Source organism: Coffea arabica, chromosome 11e (assembly GCF_036785885.1).
Source record: "Coffea arabica cultivar ET-39 chromosome 11e, Coffea Arabica ET-39 HiFi, whole genome shotgun sequence".
NCBI lineage: Eukaryota > Viridiplantae > Streptophyta > Magnoliopsida > Gentianales > Rubiaceae > Coffea > Coffea arabica.
The window spans coordinates 39,395,211-39,410,974 of NC_092331.1; the positions used below are offsets into that span (position 1 = coordinate 39,395,211).

At 39.8% G+C, this 15,764-nt stretch overlaps 13 non-coding genes across 13 annotated transcripts; all 13 read left to right on the plus strand.

The window, feature by feature from the left end:
- Positions 1–283: 283 nt before the first annotated feature.
- LOC140023768 (5S ribosomal RNA) lies at positions 284–402 on the plus strand. Its single transcript, XR_011827734.1, has one exon. It is a non-coding gene; the product is annotated as a 5S ribosomal RNA (ribosomal RNA).
- Positions 403–1,527: 1,125 nt separating this feature from the next.
- LOC140023780 (5S ribosomal RNA) lies at positions 1,528–1,646 on the plus strand. The gene has a single exon (XR_011827746.1). It is a non-coding gene; the product is annotated as a 5S ribosomal RNA (ribosomal RNA).
- Positions 1,647–2,771: 1,125 nt separating this feature from the next.
- Positions 2,772–2,890, plus strand: LOC140023791 (5S ribosomal RNA). Its single transcript, XR_011827757.1, has one exon. It is a non-coding gene; the product is annotated as a 5S ribosomal RNA (ribosomal RNA).
- A 1,135-nt stretch (positions 2,891–4,025) lies between these two features.
- LOC140023802 (5S ribosomal RNA) lies at positions 4,026–4,144 on the plus strand. Its single transcript, XR_011827768.1, has one exon. It is a non-coding gene; the product is annotated as a 5S ribosomal RNA (ribosomal RNA).
- A 1,125-nt stretch (positions 4,145–5,269) lies between these two features.
- On the plus strand, positions 5,270–5,388 carry LOC140023813 (5S ribosomal RNA). The gene has a single exon (XR_011827779.1). It is a non-coding gene; the product is annotated as a 5S ribosomal RNA (ribosomal RNA).
- Positions 5,389–6,513: 1,125 nt separating this feature from the next.
- Positions 6,514–6,632, plus strand: LOC140023824 (5S ribosomal RNA). Its single transcript, XR_011827790.1, has one exon. It is a non-coding gene; the product is annotated as a 5S ribosomal RNA (ribosomal RNA).
- A 1,125-nt stretch (positions 6,633–7,757) lies between these two features.
- On the plus strand, positions 7,758–7,876 carry LOC140023836 (5S ribosomal RNA). Its single transcript, XR_011827801.1, has one exon. It is a non-coding gene; the product is annotated as a 5S ribosomal RNA (ribosomal RNA).
- A 1,135-nt stretch (positions 7,877–9,011) lies between these two features.
- On the plus strand, positions 9,012–9,130 carry LOC140023847 (5S ribosomal RNA). The gene has a single exon (XR_011827812.1). It is a non-coding gene; the product is annotated as a 5S ribosomal RNA (ribosomal RNA).
- A 1,135-nt stretch (positions 9,131–10,265) lies between these two features.
- On the plus strand, positions 10,266–10,384 carry LOC140023858 (5S ribosomal RNA). Its single transcript, XR_011827823.1, has one exon. It is a non-coding gene; the product is annotated as a 5S ribosomal RNA (ribosomal RNA).
- A 1,122-nt stretch (positions 10,385–11,506) lies between these two features.
- On the plus strand, positions 11,507–11,625 carry LOC140023869 (5S ribosomal RNA). Its single transcript, XR_011827834.1, has one exon. It is a non-coding gene; the product is annotated as a 5S ribosomal RNA (ribosomal RNA).
- Positions 11,626–12,747: 1,122 nt separating this feature from the next.
- LOC140031091 (5S ribosomal RNA) lies at positions 12,748–12,866 on the plus strand. Its single transcript, XR_011835012.1, has one exon. It is a non-coding gene; the product is annotated as a 5S ribosomal RNA (ribosomal RNA).
- A 1,125-nt stretch (positions 12,867–13,991) lies between these two features.
- On the plus strand, positions 13,992–14,110 carry LOC140023880 (5S ribosomal RNA). The gene has a single exon (XR_011827846.1). It is a non-coding gene; the product is annotated as a 5S ribosomal RNA (ribosomal RNA).
- Positions 14,111–15,245: 1,135 nt separating this feature from the next.
- LOC140023892 (5S ribosomal RNA) lies at positions 15,246–15,364 on the plus strand. The gene has a single exon (XR_011827858.1). It is a non-coding gene; the product is annotated as a 5S ribosomal RNA (ribosomal RNA).
- The last annotated feature ends 400 nt before the right edge of the window (positions 15,365–15,764 follow it).

The window sequence follows — 15,764 nt, forward strand, 5'->3', positions numbered from 1 at the left end:
CTGGCGGGTCTGTTGACCCGAACCCGACCCGCCAACCTGATTTGGACCCGAATTGCCACCCCTAACTGCAAGCGTGAAGGATTGATTTCATGATAATTTAGAGTTGCGGGATGAGGGAAAAAAACAGGGTGCAAATCAATAACAAAAAAAAATATAAAGTAAATAAATAAAAGGATAAGAGGAAAATGCTTGAATTGACGCTTAAAATGAATTTCGGTCTAGAAAAGCCACACTGCTTCGCAGGACGGGGTAGTTTAAAAGAATAAAGCGAAAGGAACATGGCGGGTGCGATCATACCAGCACTAATGCACCGGATCCCATCAGAACTCCGAAGTTAAGCGTGCTTGGGCGAGAGTAGTACTAGGATGGGTGACCCCCTGGGAAGTCCTCGTGTTGCACCCCTCTCTTTTTTGTTTCGAAATCCAAATTTCCTATTCGTTCTTTATCCTGTAGTAATTTAGCTCCGTCGGAACGATTGCTTAATATTTTGCTTCTTGTCGAAGCGTGAAGGAGGATCTGAAGGCGCGAGACAAATCAGGAACGGTACGGCTCGATCAAAGCCCGGATCGTCGCTCAAATTTGTCGGCGCAAATGTATCACCGCAACTAGGGGTGGCAATTTTCGACACGACCTGAAAACACGACACGAACCTAACACGAAATTAATGGGTTTGGGTTGAGGTTTCGGGAATTCGGGTCAGAATCGGGTTGGACCCGATGAACCCGAAAAGAAAACCGGTCGATTTCGGGTCAACCCGTGGTGACCTGATATGACCCGTTTACGAATTAAAAATAATTTAATAAACATAAAAATAATTTTATCTAACTAAACTAAGTTATTCTTTTTTTCAAAGGCATTAATTACTTAATCCTAAACGAATTTATTTAATTTGTGTGAAGTTGAAATTATTATACTTGGACAAATAATATATTATATTATTTTTCACTTTTGTATTGTTTTAATTTATTTTATATTTTGCTTGGGATAAAACACTTTTACGGTGTTTAATTTATTTTAGATTTGATTTGGAATCATTTATTTAAATTTTTATTACTTGATTATGTAATTAGTTTTGTGAGAAATTGATTTTATTAGAAATTACAGTGATAAATTAATAAATTAAAATTAAGTTTCGGGTCATTTCGGGTCGACCCGCCGCCCCGTAAACCTGAAATTTTCGGGTTCGGGTCAGCATACCTGACCCGTCACGGGTTGGCGGGTCGGGGTTCGGGTCAACAGATTTTCTGGCGGGTCTGTTGACCCGAACCCGACCCGCCAACCTGATTTGGACCCGAATTGCCACCCCTAACTGCAAGCGTGAAGGATTGATTTCATGATAATTTAGAGTTGCGGGATGAGGGAAAAAAACAGGGTGCAAATCAATAACAAAAAAAAATATAAAGTAAATAAATAAAAGGATAAGAGGAAAATGCTTGAATTGACGCTTAAAATGAATTTCGGTCTAGAAAAGCCACACTGCTTCGCAGGACGGGGTAGTTTAAAAGAATAACGCGAAAGGAACATGGCGGGTGCGATCATACCAGCACTAATGCACCGGATCCCATCAGAACTCCGAAGTTAAGCGTGCTTGGGCGAGAGTAGTACTAGGATGGGTGACCCCCTGGGAAGTCCTCGTGTTGCACCCCTCTCTTTTTTGTTTCGAAATCCAAATTTCCTATTCGTTCTTTATCCTGTAGTAATTTAGCTCCGTCGGAACGATTGCTTAATATTTTGCTTCTTGTCGAAGCGTGAAGGAGGATCCGAAGGCGCGAGACAAATCAGGAACGGTACGGCTCGATCAAAGCCCGGATCGTCGCTCAAATTTGTCGGCGCAAATGTATCACCGCAACTAGGGGTGGCAATTTTCGACACGACCTGAAAACACGACACGAACCTAACACGAAATTAATGGGTTTGGGTTGAGGTTTCGGGAATTCGGGTCAGAATCGGGTTGGACCCGATGAACCCGAAAAGAAAACCGGTCGATTTCGGGTCAACCCGTGGTGACCTGATATGACCCGTTTACGAATTAAAAATAATTTAATAAACATAAAAATAATTTTATCTAACTAAACTAAGTTATTCTTTTTTTCAAAGGCATTAATTACTTAATCCTAAACGAATTTATTTAATTTGTGTGAAGTTGAAATTATTATACTTGGACAAATAATATATTATATTATTTTTCACTTTTGTATTGTTTTAATTTATTTTATATTTTGCTTGGGATAAAACACTTTTACGGTGTTTAATTTATTTTAGATTTGATTTGGAATCATTTATTTAAATTTTTATTACTTGATTATGTAATTAGTTTTGTGAGAAATTGATTTTATTAGAAATTACAGTGATAAATTAATAAATTAAAATTAAGTTTCGGGTCATTTCGGGTCGACCCGCCGCCCCGTAAACCTGAAATTTTCGGGTTCGGGTCAGCATACCTGACCCGTCACGGGTTGGCGGGTCGGGGTTCGGGTCAACAGATTTTCTGGCGGGTCTGTTGACCCGAACCCGACCCGCCAACCTGATTTGGACCCGAATTGCCACCCCTAACTGCAAGCGTGAAGGATTGATTTCATGATAATTTAGAGTTGCGGGATGAGGGAAAAAAACAGGGTGCAAATCAATAACAAAAAAAAATATAAAGTAAATAAATAAAAGGATAAGAGGAAAATGCTTGAATTGACGCTTAAAATGAATTTCGGTCTAGAAAAGCCACACTGCTTCGCAGGACGGGGTAGTTTAAAAGAATAAAGCGAAAGGAACATGGCGGGTGCGATCATACCAGCACTAATGCACCGGATCCCATCAGAACTCCGAAGTTAAGCGTGCTTGGGCGAGAGTAGTACTAGGATGGGTGACCCCCTGGGAAGTCCTCGTGTTGCACCCCTCTCTTTTTTGTTTCGAAATCCAAATTTCCTATTCGTTCTTTATCCTGTAGTAATTTAGCTCCGTCGGAACGATTGCTTAATATTTTGCTTCTTGTCGAAGCGTGAAGGAGGATCTGAAGGCGCGAGACAAATCAGGAACGGTACGGCTCGATCAAAGCCCGGATCGTCGCTCAAATTTGTCGGCGCAAATGTATCACCGCAACTAGGGGTGGCAATTTTCGACACGACCTGAAAACACGACACGAACCTAACACGAAATTAATGGGTTTGGGTTGAGGTTTCGGGAATTCGGGTCAGAATCGGGTTGGACCCGATGAACCCGAAAAGAAAACCGGTCGATTTCGGGTCAACCCGTGGTGACCTGATATGACCCGATATGACCCGTTTACGAATTAAAAATAATTTAATAAACATAAAAATAATTTTATCTAACTAAACTAAGTTATTCTTTTTTTCAAAGGCATTAATTACTTAATCCTAAACGAATTTATTTAATTTGTGTGAAGTTGAATTTATTATACTTGGACAAATAATATATTATATTATTTTTCACTTTTGTATTGTTTTAATTTATTTTATATTTTGCTTGGGATAAAACACTTTTACGGTGTTTAATTTATTTTAGATTTGATTTGGAATCATTTATTTAAATTTTTATTACTTGATTATGTAATTAGTTTTGTGAGAAATTGATTTTATTAGAAATTACAGTGATAAATTAATAAATTAAAATTAAGTTTCGGGTCATTTCGGGTCGACCCGCCGCCCCGTAAACCTGAAATTTTCGGTTTCGGGTCAGCATACCTGACCCGTCACGGGTTGGCGGGTCGGGGTTCGGGTCAACAGATTTTCTGGCGGGTCTGTTGACCCGAACCCGACCCGCCAACCTGATTTGGACCCGAATTGCCACCCCTAACTGCAAGCGTGAAGGATTGATTTCATGATAATTTAGAGTTGCGGGATGAGGGAAAAAAACAGGGTGCAAATCAATAACAAAAAAAAATATAAAGTAAATAAATAAAAGGATAAGAGGAAAATGCTTGAATTGACGCTTAAAATGAATTTCGGTCTAGAAAAGCCACACTGCTTCGCAGGACGGGGTAGTTTAAAAGAATAACGCGAAAGGAACATGGCGGGTGCGATCATACCAGCACTAATGCACCGGATCCCATCAGAACTCCGAAGTTAAGCGTGCTTGGGCGAGAGTAGTACTAGGATGGGTGACCCCCTGGGAAGTCCTCGTGTTGCACCCCTCTCTTTTTTGTTTCGAAATCCAAATTTCCTATTCGTTCTTTATCCTGTAGTAATTTAGCTCCGTCGGAACGATTGCTTAATATTTTGCTTCTTGTCGAAGCGTGAAGGAGGATCCGAAGGCGCGAGACAAATCAGGAACGGTACGGCTCGATCAAAGCCCGGATCGTCGCTCAAATTTGTCGGCGCAAATGTATCACCGCAACTAGGGGTGGCAATTTTCGACACGACCTGAAAACACGACACGAACCTAACACGAAATTAATGGGTTTGGGTTGAGGTTTCGGGAATTCGGGTCAGAATCGGGTTGGACCCGATGAACCCGAAAAGAAAACCGGTCGATTTCGGGTCAACCCGTGGTGACCTGATATGACCCGTTTACGAATTAAAAATAATTTAATAAACATAAAAATAATTTTATCTAACTAAACTAAGTTATTCTTTTTTTCAAAGGCATTAATTACTTAATCCTAAACGAATTTATTTAATTTGTGTGAAGTTGAAATTATTATACTTGGACAAATAATATATTATATTATTTTTCACTTTTGTATTGTTTTAATTTATTTTATATTTTGCTTGGGATAAAACACTTTTACGGTGTTTAATTTATTTTAGATTTGATTTGGAATCATTTATTTAAATTTTTATTACTTGATTATGTAATTAGTTTTGTGAGAAATTGATTTTATTAGAAATTACAGTGATAAATTAATAAATTAAAATTAAGTTTCGGGTCATTTCGGGTCGACCCGCCGCCCCGTAAACCTGAAATTTTCGGGTTCGGGTCAGCATACCTGACCCGTCACGGGTTGGCGGGTCGGGGTTCGGGTCAACAGATTTTCTGGCGGGTCTGTTGACCCGAACCCGACCCGCCAACCTGATTTGGACCCGAATTGCCACCCCTAACTGCAAGCGTGAAGGATTGATTTCATGATAATTTAGAGTTGCGGGATGAGGGAAAAAAACAGGGTGCAAATCAATAACAAAAAAAAATATAAAGTAAATAAATAAAAGGATAAGAGGAAAATGCTTGAATTGACGCTTAAAATGAATTTCGGTCTAGAAAAGCCACACTGCTTCGCAGGACGGGGTAGTTTAAAAGAATAAAGCGAAAGGAACATGGCGGGTGCGATCATACCAGCACTAATGCACCGGATCCCATCAGAACTCCGAAGTTAAGCGTGCTTGGGCGAGAGTAGTACTAGGATGGGTGACCCCCTGGGAAGTCCTCGTGTTGCACCCCTCTCTTTTTTGTTTCGAAATCCAAATTTCCTATTCGTTCTTTATCCTGTAGTAATTTAGCTCCGTCGGAACGATTGCTTAATATTTTGCTTCTTGTCGAAGCGTGAAGGAGGATCTGAAGGCGCGAGACAAATCAGGAACGGTACGGCTCGATCAAAGCCCGGATCGTCGCTCAAATTTGTCGGCGCAAATGTATCACCGCAACTAGGGGTGGCAATTTTCGACACGACCTGAAAACACGACACGAACCTAACACGAAATTAATGGGTTTGGGTTGAGGTTTCGGGAATTCGGGTCAGAATCGGGTTGGACCCGATGAACCCGAAAAGAAAACCGGTCGATTTCGGGTCAACCCGTGGTGACCTGATATGACCCGTTTACGAATTAAAAATAATTTAATAAACATAAAAATAATTTTATCTAACTAAACTAAGTTATTCTTTTTTTCAAAGGCATTAATTACTTAATCCTAAACGAATTTATTTAATTTGTGTGAAGTTGAAATTATTATACTTGGACAAATAATATATTATATTATTTTTCACTTTTGTATTGTTTTAATTTATTTTATATTTTGCTTGGGATAAAACACTTTTACGGTGTTTAATTTATTTTAGATTTGATTTGGAATCATTTATTTAAATTTTTATTACTTGATTATGTAATTAGTTTTGTGAGAAATTGATTTTATTAGAAATTACAGTGATAAATTAATAAATTAAAATTAAGTTTCGGGTCATTTCGGGTCGACCCGCCGCCCCGTAAACCTGAAATTTTCGGGTTCGGGTCAGCATACCTGACCCGTCACGGGTTGGCGGGTCGGGGTTCGGGTCAACAGATTTTCTGGCGGGTCTGTTGACCCGAACCCGACCCGCCAACCTGATTTGGACCCGAATTGCCACCCCTAACTGCAAGCGTGAAGGATTGATTTCATGATAATTTAGAGTTGCGGGATGAGGGAAAAAAACAGGGTGCAAATCAATAACAAAAAAAAATATAAAGTAAATAAATAAAAGGATAAGAGGAAAATGCTTGAATTGACGCTTAAAATGAATTTCGGTCTAGAAAAGCCACACTGCTTCGCAGGACGGGGTAGTTTAAAAGAATAACGCGAAAGGAACATGGCGGGTGCGATCATACCAGCACTAATGCACCGGATCCCATCAGAACTCCGAAGTTAAGCGTGCTTGGGCGAGAGTAGTACTAGGATGGGTGACCCCCTGGGAAGTCCTCGTGTTGCACCCCTCTCTTTTTTGTTTCGAAATCCAAATTTCCTATTCGTTCTTTATCCTGTAGTAATTTAGCTCCGTCGGAACGATTGCTTAATATTTTGCTTCTTGTCGAAGCGTGAAGGAGGATCCGAAGGCGCGAGACAAATCAGGAACGGTACGGCTCGATCAAAGCCCGGATCGTCGCTCAAATTTGTCGGCGCAAATGTATCACCGCAACTAGGGGTGGCAATTTTCGACACGACCTGAAAACACGACACGAACCTAACACGAAATTAATGGGTTTGGGTTGAGGTTTCGGGAATTCGGGTCAGAATCGGGTTGGACCCGATGAACCCGAAAAGAAAACCGGTCGATTTCGGGTCAACCCGTGGTGACCTGATATGACCCGTTTACGAATTAAAAATAATTTAATAAACATAAAAATAATTTTATCTAACTAAACTAAGTTATTCTTTTTTTCAAAGGCATTAATTACTTAATCCTAAACGAATTTATTTAATTTGTGTGAAGTTGAAATTATTATACTTGGACAAATAATATATTATATTATTTTTCACTTTTGTATTGTTTTAATTTATTTTATATTTTGCTTGGGATAAAACACTTTTACGGTGTTTAATTTATTTTAGATTTGATTTGGAATCATTTATTTAAATTTTTATTACTTGATTATGTAATTAGTTTTGTGAGAAATTGATTTTATTAGAAATTACAGTGATAAATTAATAAATTAAAATTAAGTTTCGGGTCATTTCGGGTCGACCCGCCGCCCCGTAAACCTGAAATTTTCGGGTTCGGGTCAGCATACCTGACCCGTCACGGGTTGGCGGGTCGGGGTTCGGGTCAACAGATTTTCTGGCGGGTCTGTTGACCCGAACCCGACCCGCCAACCTGATTTGGACCCGAATTGCCACCCCTAACTGCAAGCGTGAAGGATTGATTTCATGATAATTTAGAGTTGCGGGATGAGGGAAAAAAACAGGGTGCAAATCAATAACAAAAAAAAATATAAAGTAAATAAATAAAAGGATAAGAGGAAAATGCTTGAATTGACGCTTAAAATGAATTTCGGTCTAGAAAAGCCACACTGCTTCGCAGGACGGGGTAGTTTAAAAGAATAAAGCGAAAGGAACATGGCGGGTGCGATCATACCAGCACTAATGCACCGGATCCCATCAGAACTCCGAAGTTAAGCGTGCTTGGGCGAGAGTAGTACTAGGATGGGTGACCCCCTGGGAAGTCCTCGTGTTGCACCCCTCTCTTTTTTGTTTCGAAATCCAAATTTCCTATTCGTTCTTTATCCTGTAGTAATTTAGCTCCGTCGGAACGATTGCTTAATATTTTGCTTCTTGTCGAAGCGTGAAGGAGGATCTGAAGGCGCGAGACAAATCAGGAACGGTACGGCTCGATCAAAGCCCGGATCGTCGCTCAAATTTGTCGGCGCAAATGTATCACCGCAACTAGGGGTGGCAATTTTCGACACGACCTGAAAACACGACACGAACCTAACACGAAATTAATGGGTTTGGGTTGAGGTTTCGGGAATTCGGGTCAGAATCGGGTTGGACCCGATGAACCCGAAAAGAAAACCGGTCGATTTCGGGTCAACCCGTGGTGACCTGATATGACCCGATATGACCCGTTTACGAATTAAAAATAATTTAATAAACATAAAAATAATTTTATCTAACTAAACTAAGTTATTCTTTTTTTCAAAGGCATTAATTACTTAATCCTAAACGAATTTATTTAATTTGTGTGAAGTTGAATTTATTATACTTGGACAAATAATATATTATATTATTTTTCACTTTTGTATTGTTTTAATTTATTTTATATTTTGCTTGGGATAAAACACTTTTACGGTGTTTAATTTATTTTAGATTTGATTTGGAATCATTTATTTAAATTTTTATTACTTGATTATGTAATTAGTTTTGTGAGAAATTGATTTTATTAGAAATTACAGTGATAAATTAATAAATTAAAATTAAGTTTCGGGTCATTTCGGGTCGACCCGCCGCCCCGTAAACCTGAAATTTTCGGGTTCGGGTCAGCATACCTGACCCGTCACGGGTTGGCGGGTCGGGGTTCGGGTCAACAGATTTTCTGGCGGGTCTGTTGACCCGAACCCGACCCGCCAACCTGATTTGGACCCGAATTGCCACCCCTAACTGCAAGCGTGAAGGATTGATTTCATGATAATTTAGAGTTGCGGGATGAGGGAAAAAAACAGGGTGCAAATCAATAACAAAAAAAAATATAAAGTAAATAAATAAAAGGATAAGAGGAAAATGCTTGAATTGACGCTTAAAATGAATTTCGGTCTAGAAAAGCCACACTGCTTCGCAGGACGGGGTAGTTTAAAAGAATAACGCGAAAGGAACATGGCGGGTGCGATCATACCAGCACTAATGCACCGGATCCCATCAGAACTCCGAAGTTAAGCGTGCTTGGGCGAGAGTAGTACTAGGATGGGTGACCCCCTGGGAAGTCCTCGTGTTGCACCCCTCTCTTTTTTGTTTCGAAATCCAAATTTCCTATTCGTTCTTTATCCTGTAGTAATTTAGCTCCGTCGGAACGATTGCTTAATATTTTGCTTCTTGTCGAAGCGTGAAGGAGGATCTGAAGGCGCGAGACAAATCAGGAACGGTACGCCTCGATCAAAGCCCGGATCGTCGCTCAAATTTGTCGGCGCAAATGTATCACCGCAACTAGGGGTGGCAATTTTCGACACGACCTGAAAACACGACACGAACCTAACACGAAATTAATGGGTTTGGGTTGAGGTTTCGGGAATTCGGGTCAGAATCGGGTTGGACCCGATGAACCCGAAAAGAAAACCGGTCGATTTCGGGTCAACCCGTGGTGACCTGATATGACCCGATATGACCCGTTTACGAATTAAAAATAATTTAATAAACATAAAAATAATTTTATCTAACTAAACTAAGTTATTCTTTTTTTCAAAGGCATTAATTACTTAATCCTAAACGAATTTATTTAATTTGTGTGAAGTTGAAATTATTATACTTGGACAAATAATATATTATATTATTTTTCACTTTTGTATTGTTTTAATTTATTTTATATTTTGCTTGGGATAAAACACTTTTACGGTGTTTAATTTATTTTAGATTTGATTTGGAATCATTTATTTAAATTTTTATTACTTGATTATGTAATTAGTTTTGTGAGAAATTGATTTTATCAGAAATTACAGTGATAAATTAATAAATTAAAATTAAGTTTCGGGTCATTTCGGGTCGACCCGCCGCCCCGTAAACCTGAAATTTTCGGGTTCGGGTCAGCATACCTGACCCGTCACGGGTTGGCGGGTCGGGGTTCGGGTCAACAGATTTTCTGGCGGGTCTGTTGACCCGAACCCGACCCGCCAACCTGATTTGGACCCGAATTGCCACCCCTAACTGCAAGCGTGAAGGATTGATTTCATGATAATTTAGAGTTGCGGGATGAGGGAAAAAAACAGGGTGCAAATCAATAACAAAAAAAAATATAAAGTAAATAAATAAAAGGATAAGAGGAAAATGCTTGAATTGACGCTTAAAATGAATTTCGGTCTAGAAAAGCCACACTGCTTCGCAGGACGGGGTAATTTAAAAGAATAAAGCGAAAGGAACATGGCGGGTGCGATCATACCAGCACTAATGCACCGGATCCCATCAGAACTCCGAAGTTAAGCGTGCTTGGGCGAGAGTAGTACTAGGATGGGTGACCCCCTGGGAAGTCCTCGTGTTGCACCCCTTTCTTTTTTGTTTCGAAATCCAAATTTCCTATTCGTTCTTTATCCTGTAGTAATTTATCTCCGTCGGAACGATTGCTTAATATTTTGCTTCTTGTCAAAGCGTGAAGGAGGATCTGAAGGCGCGAGACAAATCAGGAACGGTACGGCTCGATCAAAGCCCGGATCGTCGCTCAAATTTGTCGGCGCAAATGTATCACCGCAACTAGGGGTGGCAATTTTCGACACGACACGAACCTAACACGAAATTAATGGGTTTGGGTTGAGGTTTCGGGAATTCGGGTCAGAATCGGGTTGGACCCGATGAACCCGAAAAGAAAACCGGTCGATTTCGGGCCAACCCGTGGTGACCTGATATGACCCGATATGACCCGTTTACGAATTAAAAATAATTTAATAAACATAAAAATAATTTTATCTAACTAAACTAAGTTATTCTTTTTTTCAAAGGCATTAATTACTTAATCCTAAACGAATTTATTTAATTTGTGTGAAGTTGAAATTATTATACTTGGACAAATAATATATTATATTATTTTTCACTTTTGTATTGTTTTAATTTATTTTATATTTTGCTTGGGATAAAACACTTTTACGGTGTTTAATTTATTTTAGATTTGATTTGGAATCATTTATTTAAATTTTTATTACTTGATTATGTAATTAGTTTTGTGAGAAATTGATTTTATTAGAAATTACAGTGATAAATTAATAAATTAAAATTAAGTTTCGGGTCATTTCGGGTCGACCCGCCGCCCCGTAAACCTGAAATTTTCGGGTTCGGGTCAGCATACCTGACCCGTCACGGGTTGGCGGGTCGGGGTTCGGGTCAACAGATTTTCTGGCGGGTCTGTTGACCCGAACCCGACCCGCCAACCTGATTTGGACCCGAATTGCCACCCCTAACTGCAAGCGTGAAGGATTGATTTCATGATAATTTAGAGTTGCGGGATGAGGGAAAAAAACAGGGTGCAAATCAATAACAAAAAAAAATATAAAGTAACTAAATAAAAGGATAAGAGGAAAATGCTTGAATTGACGCTTAAAATGAATTTCGGTCTAGAAAAGCCACACTGCTTCGCAGGACGGGGTAGTTTAAAAGAATAACGCGAAAGGAACATGGCGGGTGCGATCATACCAGCACTAATGCACCGGATCCCATCAGAACTCCGAAGTTAAGCGTGCTTGGGCGAGAGTAGTACTAGGATGGGTGACCCCCTGGGAAGTCCTCGTGTTGCACCCCTCTCTTTTTTGTTTCGAAATCCAAATTTCCTATTCGTTCTTTATCCTGTAGTAATTTAGCTCCGTCGGAACGATTGCTTAATATTTTGCTTCTTGTCGAAGCGTGAAGGAGGATCTGAAGGCGCGAGACAAATCAGGAACGGTACGGCTCGATCAAAGCCCGGATCGTCGCTCAAATTTGTCGGCGCAAATGTATCACCGCAACTAGGGGTGGCAATTTTCGACACGACACGAACCTAACACGAAATTAATGGGTTTGGGTTGAGGTTTCGGGAATTCGGGTCAGAATCGGGTTGGACCCGATGAACCCGAAAAGAAAACCGGTCGATTTCGGGCCAACCCGTGGTGACCTGATATGACCCGATATGACCCGTTTACGAATTAAAAATAATTTAATAAACATAAAAATAATTTTATCTAACTAAACTAAGTTATTCTTTTTTTCAAAGGCATTAATTACTTAATCCTAAACGAATTTATTTAATTTGTGTGAAGTTGAAATTATTATACTTGGACAAATAATATATTATATTATTTTTCACTTTTGTATTGTTTTAATTTATTTTATATTTTGCTTGGGATAAAACACTTTTACGGTGTTTAATTTATTTTAGATTTGATTTGGAATCATTTATTTAAATTTTTATTACTTGATTATGTAATTAGTTTTGTGAGAAATTGATTTTATTAGAAATTACAGTGATAAATTAATAAATTAAAATTAAGTTTCGGGTCATTTCGGGTCGACCCGCCGCCCCGTAAACCTGAAATTTTCGGGTTCGGGTCAGCATACCTGACCCGTCACGGGTTGGCGGGTCGGGGTTCGGGTCAACAGATTTTCTGGCGGGTCTGTTGACCCGAACCCGACCCGCCAACCTGATTTGGACCCGAATTGCCACCCCTAACTGCAAGCGTGAAGGATTGATTTCATGATAATTTAGAGTTGCGGGATGAGGGAAAAAAACAGGGTGCAAATCAATAACAAAAAAAAATATAAAGTAAATAAATAAAAGGATAAGAGGAAAATGCTTGAATTGACGCTTAAAATGAATTTCGGTCTAGAAAAGCCACACTGCTTCGCAGGACGGGGTAGTTTAAAAGAATAACGCGAAAGGAACATGGCGGGTGCGATCATACCAGCACTAATGCACCGGATCCCATCAGAACTCCGAAATTAAGCGTGCTTGGGCGAGAGTAGTACTAGGATGGGTGACCCCCTGGGAAGTCCTCGTGTTGCACCCCTCTCTTTTTTGTTTCGAAATCCAAATTTCCTATTCGTTCTTTATCCTGTAGTAATTTAGCTCCGTCGGAACGATTGCTTAATATTTTGCTTCTTGTCGAAGCGTGAAGGAGGATCCGAAGGCGCGAGACAAATCAGGAACGGTACGGCTCGATCAAAGCCCGGATCGTCGCTCAAATTTGTCGGCGCAAATGTATCACCGCAACTAGGGGTGGCAATTTTCGACACGACCTGAAAACACGACACGAACCTAACACGAAATTAATGGGTTTGGGTTGAGGTTTCGGGAATTCGGGTCAGAATCGGGTTGGACCCGATGAACCCGAAAAGAAAACCGGTCGATTTCGGGTCAACCCGTGGTGACCTGATATGACCCGTTTACGAATTAAAAATAATTTAATAAACATAAAAATAATTTTATCTAACTAAACTAAGTTATTCTTTTTTTCAAAGGCATTAATTACTTAATCCTAAACGAATTTATTTAATTTGTGTGAAGTTGAAATTATTATACTTGGACAAATAATATATTATATTATTTTTCACTTTTGTATTGTTTTAATTTATTTTATATTTTGCTTGGGATAAAACACTTTTACGGTGTTTAATTTATTTTAGATTTGATTTGGAATCATTTATTTAAATTTTTATTACTTGATTATGTAATTAGTTTTGTGAGAAATTGATTTTATTAGAAATTACAGTGATAAATTAATAAATTAAAATTAAGTTTCGGGTCATTTCGGGTCGACCCGCCGCCCCGTAAACCTGAAATTTTCGGGTTCGGGTCAGCATACCTGACCCGTCACGGGTTGGCGGGTCGGGGTTCGGGTCAACAGATTTTCTGGCGGGTCTGTTGACCCGAACCCGACCCGCCAACCTGATTTGGACCCGAATTGCCACCCCTAACTGCAAGCGTGAAGGATTGATTTCATGATAATTTAGAGTTGCGGGATGAGGGAAAAAAACAGGGTGCAAATCAATAACAAAAAAAAATATAAAGTAAATAAATAAAAGGATAAGAGGAAAATGCTTGAATTGACGCTTAAAATGAATTTCGGTCTAGAAAAGCCACACTGCTTCGCAGGACGGGGTAGTTTAAAAGAATAAAGCGAAAGGAACATGGCGGGTGCGATCATACCAGCACTAATGCACCGGATCCCATCAGAACTCCGAAGTTAAGCGTGCTTGGGCGAGAGTAGTACTAGGATGGGTGACCCCCTGGGAAGTCCTCGTGTTGCACCCCTCTCTTTTTTGTTTCGAAATCCAAATTTCCTATTCGTTCTTTATCCTGTAGTAATTTAGCTCCGTCGGAACGATTGCTTAATATTTTGCTTCTTGTCGAAGCGTGAAGGAGGATCTGAAGGCGCGAGACAAATCAGGAACGGTACGGCTCGATCAAAGCCCGGATCGTCGCTCAAATTTGTCGGCGCAAATGTATCACCGCAACTAGGGGTGGCAATTTTCGACACGACCTGAAAACACGACACGAACCTAACACGAAATTAATGGGTTTGGGTTGAGGTTTCGGGAATTCGGGTCAGAATCGGGTTGGACCCGATGAACCCGAAAAGAAAACCGGTCGATTTCGGGTCAACCCGTGGTGACCTGATATGACCCGATATGACCCGTTTACGAATTAAAAATAATTTAATAAACATAAAAATAATTTTATCTAACTAAACTAAGTTATTCTTTTTTTCAAAGGCATTAATTACTTAATCCTAAACGAATTTATTTAATTTGTGTGAAGTTGAAATTATTATACTTGGACAAATAATATATTATATTATTTTTCACTTTTGTATTGTTTTAATTTATTTTATATTTTGCTTGGGATAAAACACTTTTACGGTGTTTAATTTATTTTAGATTTGATTTGGAATCATTTATTTAAATTTTTATTACTTGATTATGTAATTAGTTTTGTGAGAAATTGATTTTATTAGAAATTACAGTGATAAATTAATAAATTAAAATTAAGTTTCGGGTCATTTCGGGTCGACCCGCCGCCCCGTAAACCAGAAATTTTCGGGTTCGGGTCAGCATACCTGACCCGTCACGGGTTGGCGGGTCGGTGTTCGGGTCAACAGATTTTCTGACGGGTCTGTTGACCCGAACCCGACCCGCCAACCTGATTTGGACCCGAATTGCCACCCCTAACTGCAAGCGTGAAGGATTGATTTCATGATAATTTAGAGTTGCGGGATGAGGGAAAAAAACAGGGTGCAAATCAATAACAAAAAAAAATATAAAGTAAATAAATAAAAGGATAAGAGGAAAATGCTTGAATTGACGCTTAAAATGAATTTCGGTCTAGAAAAGCCACACTGCTTCGCAGGACGGGGTAGTTTAAAAGAATAAAGCGAAAGGAACATGGCGGGTGCGATCATACCAGCACTAATGCACCGGATCCCATCAGAACTCCGAAGTTAAGCGTGCTTGGGCGAGAGTAGTACTAGGATGGGTGACCCCCTGGGAAGTCCTCGTGTTGCACCCCTCTCTTTTTTGTTTCGAAATCCAAATTTCCTATTCGTTCTTTATCCTGTAGTAATTTAGCTCCGTCGGAACGATTGCTTAATATTTTGCTTCTTGTCGAAGCGTGAAGGAGGATCTGAAGGCGCGAGACAAATCAGGAACGGTACGGCTCGATCAAAGCCCGGATCGTCGCTCAAATTTGTCGGCGCAAATGTATCACCGCAACTAGGGGTGGCAATTTTCGACACGACCTGAAAACACGACACGAACCTAACACGAAATTAATGGGTTTGGGTTGAGGTTTCGGGAATTCGGGTCAGAATCGGGTTGGACCCGATGAACCCGAAAAGAAAACCGGTCGATTTCGGGTCAACCCGTGGTGACCTGATATGACCCGATATGACCCGTTTACGAATTAAAAA